Here is a 12,801-nt window from a genome sequence, read left to right as displayed (position 1 = left end):
CATTCGAACTAAACTAGAATACGCCTCAACAATATGGAATCCTCACCAAGCCTACTTGATAGATTCACTCGAAGCCATCCAGAATCGGGCAGCACGCTTCATCACCTCACAGTATAAATCTCAGCTCAGCATCACAGCGTTGAAATCATCCCTCGGCATCAAGTCATTAGCCTTTCGCAGGAAAACTTCAATTCTTTGTTTTTTTCACAAACTGTACTTTATCTTTCCAGCACTTCGAGAACACCTTCTACGAGCTCCGGTACGATCATCTCGTCGTTTATTTAACTCCTTAAGCATACAGCGTTTGCACGGCTCCACCAATTATTTCAATAAATCTTTCCTTCCCAATGCTATAGAAAGCTGGAATAACCTCCCCGAACACATTATCATTGAGACTAATCCTTCCAGATTCAGACAGCTCCTAATCGACCATCTCAACGACAAATAATTTTTTCTTGCACCCTATGCCAGCTTCCAAGCCCTGCTAACTGACCATCCTGTGCTACTTCCAAAGTTGCAATTTGTTTTTGTTTATATTTCTGCTACACTCTGTCATGATGTGATTATTTGAATTTGTTACTTCTGTCTTTTTTCGTCTTGTTCTACTTTGTTTTCTATTCTATATTTTCTACATTTTTCTGTATTTTTATATTCCTTCTATATTTATATTCATTCTATTTATATTCATGTATGACGGCTGAACACCCCTGTACCACCCCCCCCCCCCCCCCCTTATGTAATGTCCCTGACGGGACCCTTAAGGGTTAATAAATGATGATAATGATGATTATGATACGCCACCACGAGAGTCAGAAGTTCTGAGCTCTGCTTTTTTCTCTTGAAGCGAAAACTTTTTGCTGGGCTTTGTTTTGCTGTGTTTCATGTGTTCCTGGTAGGTGCGAGTGGTTTCATGTAGCTAATGTGATCCCGCAATTAAATTATTTGCTGTGTGATGAAAACTGCATCGGTTCTCTGTCATGAGCTTCGCAGCACAATCCTATCTGCTTCTGTATTTTTCAGATAAATGTACTGCTGCGTACCTTTCTCCCACTCTGAGAGAAAAAAAAAACTTGGAATAAGTTTTCACGAATATCCCGCGAATGGTGATCGCCGCCAAGCATGGCTGAAGGCCATATCAAGAAAAGATTTTGTCCCAAATGACAAGTCTGCTAGCAGTGTCGTCTGCAGCCTTCGCTTTTTAGATTCGGATTATACTTTGGTGTCCACAAAGCTGCGGCGCCTGAAACGGGATGCTGTTCCGAGCGTGTTCGCGGGATACCCAAGCTACATGCAGCCACGACAGCCACATAAAAGACGTAAGTTGGAGCGCTTGACGCAGAATTCCGCTCCAAACCAAGAAAGGGCATCAAATTTATCGAGGGGCCCTGATCAAGCTGCTGATTCAGCCTGTGGCCGCGAAAAAAGCACAGGCCATTCGGCAACTTCTGCCTGCTCGTTTCCTCTAGTGTATGAAGATAGCCTAATTCATGCACCCTTGTTAGGAGATGAAGAAGCAAGTCCTAAAGGTTCACGATAGGAGAAACCAAGTGCACAAAATGCAGTCGGTGAATTAAAGCAGTCTATTGAGGCACTTGATTGCAAACTACCGATTACCTTCTTCCGCGCAAGCAGTCGGATTCAAGGAATATAAACCGAATGAGAGTGCAATTGTTCAGGAAAGCAGATGCTATCGGAAAACTGCAGCGAGAAAACAGCCGCCTAAAAAAGCATCTCAGTGGTTTTGAAAACCACAGTCTTCACTCGGCGTTGAAAAGTGCTTGGACAAGGTCGGCACAGCCCAGTTCTGCTTGGAAGACTGCCTAGCGGAACAGACCGCCAATGCGTCAAGGCAACGACCCGTGTGGTCTGCAGACTTTGTCCGGGAATGTGTAGTTTTGTACTGCTTGTCCCCTAAGGCATACCGTTACATACAGAACAGAGGACTGTTGAAATTGCCTTCAAAAAACACGCTACTTCGCTATGTTGGCAAAGCCAACAGTGAAAGTGGGATCGCGCCATTAATGAAAGAACGCCTAAAGCAAGAGATGGGGCAGCTGAAAGAGCAAGCGCGGTGTTCCTCAATTATTGTGGATGAAATGGCTATAAGCTCCAAATACATCTACGATCGTAAAATGGACAGTTCTTTGGTCAGCAAACTGTGAGGGAAGAAGCTGGGACAGGAGAGAATGTAAACAACATCGTTCTTGCCAACAAGGTGCTGTGTTTCGTTGCAACAGGCCTGTCCACGTCGTACAAAATTCCTTGCGGCTTTTTCTTCACTAAGCGATTAAGTGGCAAGCTCTTGTATCAGCTGACAAAAGAAGTGATCGCTGAAGTTGAAAAGTGTGTCCTCTACGTCTTCCGGATCGTCACGGATAACCACAAGATTAATGTCACAATGATGCGCCACCTGGGCAATGGCTCCCTCAAGCTAGTGGTAAGTCATCCATGTGATCCAGAAAGGAGCCTATTCTTCTCCTTTGACCAGTGTCATATTATAAAAAACGTGCGAAGCATTCTTCTGGACGGGGAAATGACAGATGGCAGTCAGCCGATAACTGGAGAGTTTGTGAGCAGCTCAATGTCCTTCAAAAAAACGAGATTGTGAAACCAGTTCGATTCCTGACACAGAAGCACATAGAGCCAACTAATTTTGAGGAGATGCATGTGGACAGAGCAGTGCAGCTGTTTTCAGATGAAGTTATCTTGGCGCTTACTTTTTTGAAAGAATACCCCAGTGACCACCCTCAGGCAGAACAGTTCAGGAACGCAGACGCAACAATATTGTTTATGTAGATGATGCAGAAGTGGTTTGCCATCCACAATGTGGCCAACCGAACAGCACATGTGCATATGAGAAAGCCTGACCAAATGCACTTTTTTGCGCTGTCGACGAACGCCTACAATGGCTGGAGAAGGAGTTCCCAGACTACCTCGAAACTCTCTACGATGCCTGTAAAACGAGCGGGAAAAAGTTTCGTAGTGCTGAAACCTACGAAGCTATCTTGCTGTCAAGCAAATCCACGGTACTATGCATTAAGTACCTCCTCGAGAGCGGCTTCTTTTATGTTTTAACAAAGAACTTCACGAGCGACCCCGTCGAGCTCCTCTTCAGTTCCTTGCGGCAAATGGCTGGCGGCAACGTCTGTCTGGATGCAAGAGCCGGGAAATTTAGCCAGGAGAGGATCTTGCGGACTGGCAGCCTGTGCCCATCTCAAGCTTCAAAGGCTGAAAACGGACAGACCGTTTTGAGGTTGGTGCATCTTATTTGAGCTCCGGGACGAGTACTCATAGTTGTGAACTGATTGTCTCTTGTTTCAAAATAGAAAGCTTATGACATTTCAGGCCCTTGCACAACTAAGATTTCACGATGCGAGCAGCTACTAGTGTTGTAGCCTGCTGCTGACTGGAATCTATTACAGGTCAGAAATCACGAGCCCGCAAAACCAGCTGTGCCAATGGGCAATGTGTTACAAGCACTTTTGCTTATATGTGGCTGCTGCTTAGTAGTGGTGGAAACTGTTTTACACGTATTGCAGTATGCATGGCGCCTCCCTGAATGTGACGTCCTCCGAACTTGATGTTCCGGCTGAAGCAACAGCACAGGCAACCACGGATGATTCGACCAAGACAGCGCAATTTGTCCCAGCCAGGTATATCTTGCAGCAAATGATCCTCAAGAGCTAACGCTTGACGGGCTCGCTGGACTACTAGAGCTGTAGTTTTGCAGCCAACAGCGATTTACTAATACATATATTTGGCTGATATGAATAGTGTGCATATTTTTGTTTCAGGTTCACGGGAACTGAACATTTTGTGATGCACATTGACGAGCTCTTCACATCCCTGAAAACGATGCTTCGTGTGCACACTCGTTCACCTACTCCGCCCATGTGAAGTGCCACCAAAAAGCGATCTTTTCGCGTTATGTCAAGGCTATAACAACTCAGTGGTATCAATGCCGAAAATTTGAAAATTTTGAGGGAATGCACATGGAGTGGTGACATGATAAATGTCATATTTTGTTTATGCGCAAGCTTTGTCTCTACATGCTGTGTAAAATTTGCATTGCGGAACTTTTATATAGGTTAGTGACAAAAGCTGTTTTTTTTTGTGCTCTCACAAATGGGAATACATTGCAGAATGTCTAGCTTCTTATACTAATATGGGTATGTTCTATTTCAGTGCAGCGGCCATCATCAGCCATAGCAAATGCCAGCATCGCTTATATAGCAGGGTTCATGGCGAGATCAGTTGAAGAGCGGGGAACATGCAGCTTCTGCCCGCCCCTCCACCAGTCGGATGGACCCAGCCCCGTGCTGATGGCGCCTATTGATCTGCAATCAAGGGGTGGGCTAACATTCCAAAAGTCAGAATTTGTCACGGTCCTTGTGACCGTTAAGAAGGCTGTTGACATTGCCCTGCCGCACATAAAAAGAGCAACGTGCTTCAGCAGCTGGCTGAAGAGTTATTGCCTCGAATAGAGCAGTGCCCCCTTTTTGTTTGCCCAGCAAGTAATGACCACGCCGCAAGCAAACTATCTGTAGTGTTTGATAAGTTCATGAGGCCACTCTTAGCCAACGTCGGCTCTACTGTGACAGACAGGGCTGCTTACCGCAAAAAGGTGGCCTGCAACCCGCTGTATAGGAAAGTGTTTCGTGTTTAAAATAAAAACAATGTAAAAACGGATGCCGAACAATATGGCTCCAATTTTGTCTTTGTAAATAAATTCTCATTTATCCTCAAATGGTTTTATCTGTTCACTTGCCAAGCTGTAGCATCGGCGCTTTAAACCCTCTTTTTTGCTTGCCGCGCACGAAAGAAAAAAAACGAGACTAAATTCGCCTCAGTTCCAACCATACACAACGTAAAAAAACCTTATGCATTGCAGGCTTTTATTTATTTCGGGATACTGCTAGCCCCTTTTGAGGCTGTAGCAGGATTCGGGTATAATATGATACATTTGAACAGGCCACAAAAGAGCAATCCACAAAAAGGAAGCCCAACATTTGAGTGGGACAATGCATTCAGTGGCATCTGCAAGCGTTGAAATCTAAATATATTACACGCATGTAAGTACAAATCACATTTGCACCATTTCTAGAGGAATGCTGACAGAACTCCTTGATCTCTATATATCAAAAGTAATTTCAGGTTCTAAACTAATATTTAAAATAACTGCAGAAATAAAATAATCCTCTCTGCTCAACTGTAAAATTTTCCGTGTTTCGAAACCATGCTCGGCTACAGAAATAAAGAAAATTGCCTGCGTGTTGTGAAGCGAACGCAGTCATGACGATCTGCCTCACCCCGGTCCTAAGTCTGCGTCATAATTTAAAAAAGCAATTGCCAGATTGCACCAGTCAGCTACTTGTGCTTTGGGATAAATTTCTAGTGGGCGTCATACACAGACTGCGAAAACTGCGTTTTCACCCTCTGCGCCCGTCCGCATCAGGGATAGCGAGCCTTGGGTTGCGCGCCACGGTGCGGCGAGAGGAGCAGTCAGACCGCTTTCTCCGATTAAGCTCTCTCCGTGCCAATGGAATGGCCGGAGCAACGGCGCACCGCCGGAGCTGATCGCGGAGGCCACAATTTAGGGTAAGGATTGCTGCCGCCGCTGGTTCGCCTTACTCCACGAAAATTGCTCTTGCTCTTGCAGGCCGTGGTTATCGCCCTCAGGGATGCAGCACCAGCAAGCCACCTTCAAGTGACGAGGAAAGAAAGATTCGAAAAATGGTCTGTACAACTTTGCGCCAGCCTCAACGCTGTAGCGCATGCCCCTCTCCTGTCTTCATTTTCATATCTCTGCTTGCTGCATGGCAATAGCAAAGCAATTTATGGCCAAAATGAGCAGGTGAGAGTCTTCTCCTATCAAATTACTGATACACAATAGAAGAGGCGGCTTGGTTGTAACTGAAATTAAGACACAGGAACTCTATATCTCACTTAACTGATTCCTTGAGCACTCAATTTTAACCCTTCGACCCCTTATCACAAGTGCATTATTGTGAATCAAGAAATAGAATACAGGCTGCTGTACCTACTTTGTTTCCATCTCAATATTTTTGTTCCTTTAATAAAGGGAGACGACCTTGAGAAAAACAAAATGACCGCTTCGATCATCACACTGTCTTCAGATAGCCTGTACTGTATCCTCCGCTGAAGGCAAGCGAAAACAGCTGATACGTCACCGCCAGAAATTACGACTAGAGTCTTGCGAAAAACCTGTTACTGCTCTATGTTTCCAAAATATGTTACCCGCATCAGCACGACAAGCATTAATTGCTGGCAGATTGCTGAACCAACAAAAAAGTTCCTAGTGAAGTGGTTGCGACTTCTACCACGAATTCTTTGTGCGTGACATTTTGTGTGGTTCTCATGCGTTCACCAAGCAATCCGCAGTTTTCAAGTTACCCGCAGGATGACACGTTCCAGTTGGAAGCGTGCCGGTACATCTTCATCAAGCTCACATCTTTAAAACGAAGAAAACGAAGAACGCTAGCCCACTCGGCGAACAAGATGGCTCCGAAACGCTCACGCCTCGGACCAGCTGCTAAGTGCACCGCCCCGACACTTGGGCGTGCGGCAAGAGGAACTCGGGGACGTCTACATCCGGGACTGTCCTCGCCAGCTCCGCGCCTTCGTCACGAAACTGCACCGCACTCTTCCGTTGTCCCGCCGCCGGAACACTATGCGTCGACATCGAGTGAGCTGTCGTCACCAAGTGAGGGCTCAGCAGCTACGGCTTGGACGACGTTTCCCGAGCCAACTACTTTTTCTGCGCCTTGGAGCTCGGGGACAGAAGAGATTGAGACCACGCGGGGCAGTCAAGGTGACAGTGGCGACGGATTCGAGGAGAGCATGGGGTGCTTCCTCTTCAGCCGGCAGGAACCTTGCAGCGAAGTCACTGCTGCGAACGAAAACAGTGGTGTGGTTCCAGAGGCCATCGGTCCGTTCAACTCCACCATGGTGGAAGGCGGCGTGCCCATCCGCCAGATGGATCCTCCAACCATGAAAAATGCGGGGCTGCCAGGGGGGCCTCCGAGTGAACTGGTCGTGGCCGACATTCCACCGGAGGTGGCGCCCGTCGAGATCCCTCCCTGTCCGCTCGGTATTTACTGGGAAATGCTGCGGGCAGAACTGCGGCGCACCGGGGCTCAGATATGTAACCTTGAGGCGATGCACAGTGCGTTCTGTTGCAAGTGTTTGTTTTCAATGTTTTTTGGTTTGGTCCTTTAGGCTTTTAGGAGTGACAGCTTTTATTCCTTGTGTTGCTACCCTTCTGAGCACCCTGCGAATAAAATTCACTTTTACCGCACAATCGGCGTTCCTTTTCAGTCGAAGCAGCATTGGTACGGTGTCATGAGGTCAAGAAGCTAGTGGTGTGTGATGACTCTATCGCTGAATAGCGCAGTCATAGGCATGTCTATCTGCCTTAGCCATCTTCAGCGATCTCAAATCTAACAATACTGAATATGCGCGTGCTTTCGGCACACTAAGCAAGGCAATATATAAACACAGTGATACGAATAATTCTGGCCGAGAGCGCTCACCAAAACTCCAATCGTTCGTTCCAAAATATTACCTTTTTGAGGCGTCTTTTGATTTGGCGTCGCGTTAGCGTCATAATCTGGCAAGATGCTACGGAAATGGGCATTAGTCGTAGGGAAGCTCAGTTGCACCCTCCAGCTCTAACATTTTTCCATGGGAGGCGTACAGGAGCTGGAGGACGGCTGAGTGCCACCCGCCACCGAATATTCTCTTTTACCACTTAAACTATACCCGGCGTTCTTTTGGAGGCTTCATAGATATTAGCAAAAGGCAACTTGCTTTACATTCATTTTAGCACCGGAGTCTTATTGGAGGCTATACGGCAGGCACGAGGTAAGGGTCAGAATAATTTTATTAGGTCGCTAATTAATTGGTTTATGAGGTATAAGTCCCTAAGCGACTAAGGCTATGGGTGACGCCGTAGTGAATGGCTGCGGAAAATTCGACCACATGGTGTTCTGTAACGCGCACCGATATCGTACAGTACACGAGCGTCTAGAATTTCGCCTCCATCGAAATTCTACCGCCACGGCCCAAAATGAAGCCGCGTCTTTCTGGTCAGCAGCCAAGCGCCATAACCACTGAGATACCACGGCGAATTATACAAGTGGTCTTATCTGCTATAAACGCATTCAAACAATATTAAAGCTGTTGAGACCAATGCGGTGGACTGGTGGTCTGAACATCCGACTCGCATGCGGGAGGTGCTGATTTCGATCCCCAGTGGCACCCGGTACCCACCGGTGATACGATGCGTACAAGCTTTTCCCTGCCTAGTGCTCGGCTTCTTTAGGGCGAAATGTTTAGTAAATGATTCTGGTCCCCAGCTTGAGTAGAAGAAACAACCTTGTGCCATGGCTCTCTTTGGCCACAGACGCCTTAGCGCCAAAAAAAAAAATTCATCACCAATTATTCTTGATTAAAGGTTTTGATTAGACAATATGCAGAGACAAGTTGGATTAAAATAAGTAGAAAATAGGCATTTTCTTCAACTATTCGTGAGCCATGTGGGCCAAAAAGCAGATAGTTAACTTTGCACTTCGTTACAAATCATTCTTGAAAACCACCGCTAATTCATACCGCAGAGGTGAATTTTGCTTCGGGCTGGTTTGATACGCACGATGCAAAGCTTAAGCTAAAAAAATCTAAAAGAAAAAATATGGAATTCAATTTGCGCAGTCAGGCCATATGCGAATTAGGTGCGTTTGCACTGTGTAATGGACTGCTTTGAATTGTTTATCTTTGTGTCGTATTGTTTACCCTGATTATGCTTGAAGGAAGTCGACACTCACCGAAGCCAACGACCATAGGGTTATATTTAAAAACCTGTGGTGGTATCCAGTTGGAATTTAAAAAATCGAATTATTGTTAGTTTTTCTTGAGACTGTTATACGATTAAATTCATATACTTAGCGTACTTCAGCCCGTCCAATTTAGATTTACTTTACACTATGGAGCTACCTTTTTGTTATTGTGGGACAGCTTTTGGAAGCACTGAACGATTATGACACGTTTCTTTTTCTTCTGCTACTTTTACGTTCCTTCAATTTCCGGAGTAAAATTTTCCACAGGCCAGAAAGGAGGGAAGGTGAGCAGCCAGCGGAATAAAGGAGTTAAACATGGCCATCAAAGGTAGATTAAGCCAGGCGTTGCTCCTCTCTTAGGAAAGCCTGAAGGCACCAGTCACAAATAACCCGCTTAACCAGTACAAAATTCGCACTATAGAACGATAGCAGACATTTCTTGGAGAGCTGTTTCTATGCCAAACTCACAGCCACGTCGGTAAACAAAAGTATCACGTAACGTATTGTGCGCTCTCTTTCGTGTCCCCATTACTTGCAATAGGGCTAATCGGTCGATAGAAAGGAAAAAACTTCCACAGACCGAAATCCTGACTCAAGAATAGGGTATCATTGTGCCAAAACGAACAGGACAGACTTGCGATATTCGTAGCGAAAAAAAAAGTAGTTTTTTAACAGGTTGGAAAATACATATGCATTTTGGTGCGAGAGCTGAAGTAATGAAACAAAAATATTGGATAAAACGATTGACCGCTATAAACAGCTACTGCGACAAAGATAGGGACTGAGAAGCATTAACGCTGTATATTGGTACCAGCCGAACGAAAGACCAAACTGTACAATGAAGAAGTACTCAACGGAAGCAAATCATCAGACAGACCACTGCTCCCACTCAGTTGTAATTCAAAGACGTATCTCCCAATTCACATGAAGCTGGCGATATTCTGTGTATCCGTCGTTGTTGAGTTCCTGCCAGGCAAGGAAACTATCCTCAAAGCACATTATTTTGTCTTGCCTTCTGGGCCTCTGTACGATGCGGGGAAAGTTTGTTCCACAAGCCAGCCCTCGGTCCTCGCCTCCTGTCGAGTGAATCACAGCAAGCGTTACAATGGGCTTCAATGGCCATTGAAGAACATAGTCCATTTCATTTTTGTGCATGAGGTACGCACCGTGAAGTACCAGAACTCCATTCTGCTTTCTGAGGCTGACACCGGGAGGCATGAAGAAGCCGTGAGGGTGTGCCGGCTTGCCGTAAGAATCAGCGCTTCCCGTCTCCTCCACAGTGTCTCCACAGTGTCTCAAGTCACACATTGATATCAAGATCACTTCGAAAATTGGAATTTTTTTGATTGATTATATAATATCGTCTTAAGCATCATACTTTAATTTGGACATGTTTCATCTCGTTGCTCTTCTCACTCTCAAGCTTTGAATCGACCACGTAAGCCGTCGTCAAACTTTTTGTAATAATCCTCAAACTTGCAGCCTATGGTAGGGCACTGGAGGCTGTGCCCTATTATTACTCACTGCTTATGAAAGAGAAAAATGTATGCACGGCCTTAATAAGAAGTAAAGAACCCAAACAGTTGGTTTCTCAACCGTGAAATAGCGTTCTAGTAGCATTAATTGAGGTACTAAATTTCAGGAGGTGGGAGAACTGCAGTTTCTTTCGCCTTCATAATATTTGCATAGCCGAAAATGACTGCCAAGCCACACAATACTTCTGAAAAGCCAACACATAAGAAACGAAAACGCCATGTCGCCGTCGTATCAACTTTTACTTTTCACTTCGTGAGCCAGTTACAAAGCACTACGATTTGAGGACATCCAGTTTTTTTTTTGATGGAAGCACTAGCGATGTGTTGACTACCTGTCTTTTTTTTCTCTCGCTGTGTTGGCCTCCCTTTTTTTTGTGGCGATAGCTACATTACGGTAGCATTCCGAGTCTACGGCGTGGCGGGGCCGTCGCGGTGGCGGCGCCGTCGCCCTGTGGCTGCGCTGCCACCAACTGGCTGCGCCGCCTGGCTGCCACGTGGTTGGTCACGTGATGCAGAGCAGCTGCCGGCAGGGCAGGGCAGGGCAGGGCAAAGGCCTCTCCCATGTCTCTCCAATTAACCCTTTCCTTTGCCAGCTGCATCCACCCTTTGCCTGCAAACTTCTTAATCTCATCCGCCCAGCTAACCTTCTGCCGCCCCCTGCTGCGCTTAATTTCTCTTGGAATCCCCTCCGTTACACTTAAGGACCAGCGGTTATCTAGCCTTCGCATTACATGCCCTGCCCAAGCCCATTTCTTTCTCTTGATTTCGACTAGGATGCATCAACTCGTGTTTGTTCCCTCACCCACTCTGCCCGTTTCGGGTCTCTTAACGTTACACCTATCATTTTTCTTTCCATGGCTCGCTGTTGTGTCCTTAACTTAAGCTGAACTCTTTTCGTTAGCCTCCACGTTTCTTCCCTCTAGGTGAGTACCGGTAAGATAAAGCTGTTGTACACTTTCCTCTTGAGGGAAATTGGTAAACTGCCACTCATGATCTGCGAGAATTGGCCATATGCGCTCCACCCCATTCTTATCCTTCTAGTTATCTCCCTCTCATGATCAGGATCAGCTGTCACTACCTGCCCTGTAGACGTATTCCGTCACAACGTCTAGGCTCTCGCTGCCAATTGTGAACTGTTGTTTCCTTGCTAGGCTGTTAAACATTACCTTGGTTTTCTGCATGTTAATTTTTAGACCCATCGATCTGCTCTGCCTGTCTAACTCATTGATCATGAATTGCAGTTCACCTCCTCAGTGACTCAGCAAGGCAATGTCATCAGCGAACCGCCGATTGTTTAGGTATTTTCCATTAACTCTTATCCCCAAATGTTCCCAATTCAGGCCTTGAAATACCTCCTGTAAACATGCGGTGAACAGCATTGGCGAGATCGTGTCTCCTTGCCTGACGCCCTCCCCTATTGGAATTTTATAGCTGGCTTGATGAAGGACTATAGTAGCTGTGCAGTTGCTATATATATCTTCCAGTATTTTGACATAAGGCTCTTCTCTCTCCTGATTACGCAATGCCTGTATGACTGCTGAGGTTTCCACTGAGTCGAATGCTTTCTCGTTATCAATGAAAGCTATATATAGAGGTTGGTTATATTCTGCGAATTTCTCTATCACCTGATTGATAGTGTGAATATGATCTATTGTGGAATATCATTTACGAAAGCCTGCCTGATCATTTGGTTGATTAAAGTCCAACGTTGCCCTGACTCTATTAGCGATTACCTAAGTAAATACTTTGTAGGCAACGGATAGTAAGCTGATCGGCCTGTAATTTTTCAAGTCCATGGCGTCTCCCTTCTTATGAATAAGGATAATGTTTGCATTCTTCCAAGCTTCTGGAACAGTCGAGGTCAGAAGGCATTGCGTATACAGGGTGTCTACTTTTTCTAGCACGATGTCCCCTACATCCTTCAACAGGTCTGCTGTTACCTGATCCCCACCAGCTGTTTTTCCCGTTTGCATTGCTTTTAAGGTTTTCTTTACTTCATCTTTCGTTACTGGCGGGATGACGCATTGTTGTGCACTGCCGTCTTTCTCATTAATGCTCTGATTACATTGCCTACTGTACAGGCCTGTGTAGAACTCTTCGGCTACGTTAACTATCTTATCCATATTGCTAATGACATTGCCTTGCTTGTCTCTTAATGCGTACATCTGGTTTTTACCTATGCCTAGTTTCCGCTTCACTGTTTTTAGGCTACCTCCGTTCTTTAGAGCATGCTCGATTCTCTGGATATTAAACTTCCTTATTTAGCCAAAGTAGCCAGAGTATCAAATCCGTTCCAAATATGATTTCAAAATTTAGTGCAGAACTTGTACCTTTTTTAACGTATCTATAATGTATACAAAGCCGAAAGTGATTCGTGCTCCTCCATATTTGCGGTTACTACAAATATGAAC

The 12,801-nt window shown here is 45.6% G+C and overlaps 1 pseudogene; it reads left to right on the top strand.

Annotated features, from left to right (window-relative positions):
* Positions 1 to 2,398: 2,398 nt before the first annotated feature.
* LOC144124024 (uncharacterized) lies at positions 2,399 to 7,247 on the top strand (annotated as a pseudogene).
* The last annotated feature ends 5,554 nt before the right edge of the window (positions 7,248 to 12,801 follow it).

The sequence above is a fragment of the Amblyomma americanum genome, chromosome 1 (assembly GCF_052857255.1).
Source record: "Amblyomma americanum isolate KBUSLIRL-KWMA chromosome 1, ASM5285725v1, whole genome shotgun sequence".
Lineage (NCBI taxonomy): Eukaryota > Metazoa > Arthropoda > Arachnida > Ixodida > Ixodidae > Amblyomma > Amblyomma americanum.
This window is presented reverse-complemented; position numbering and strand designations above follow the sequence as displayed.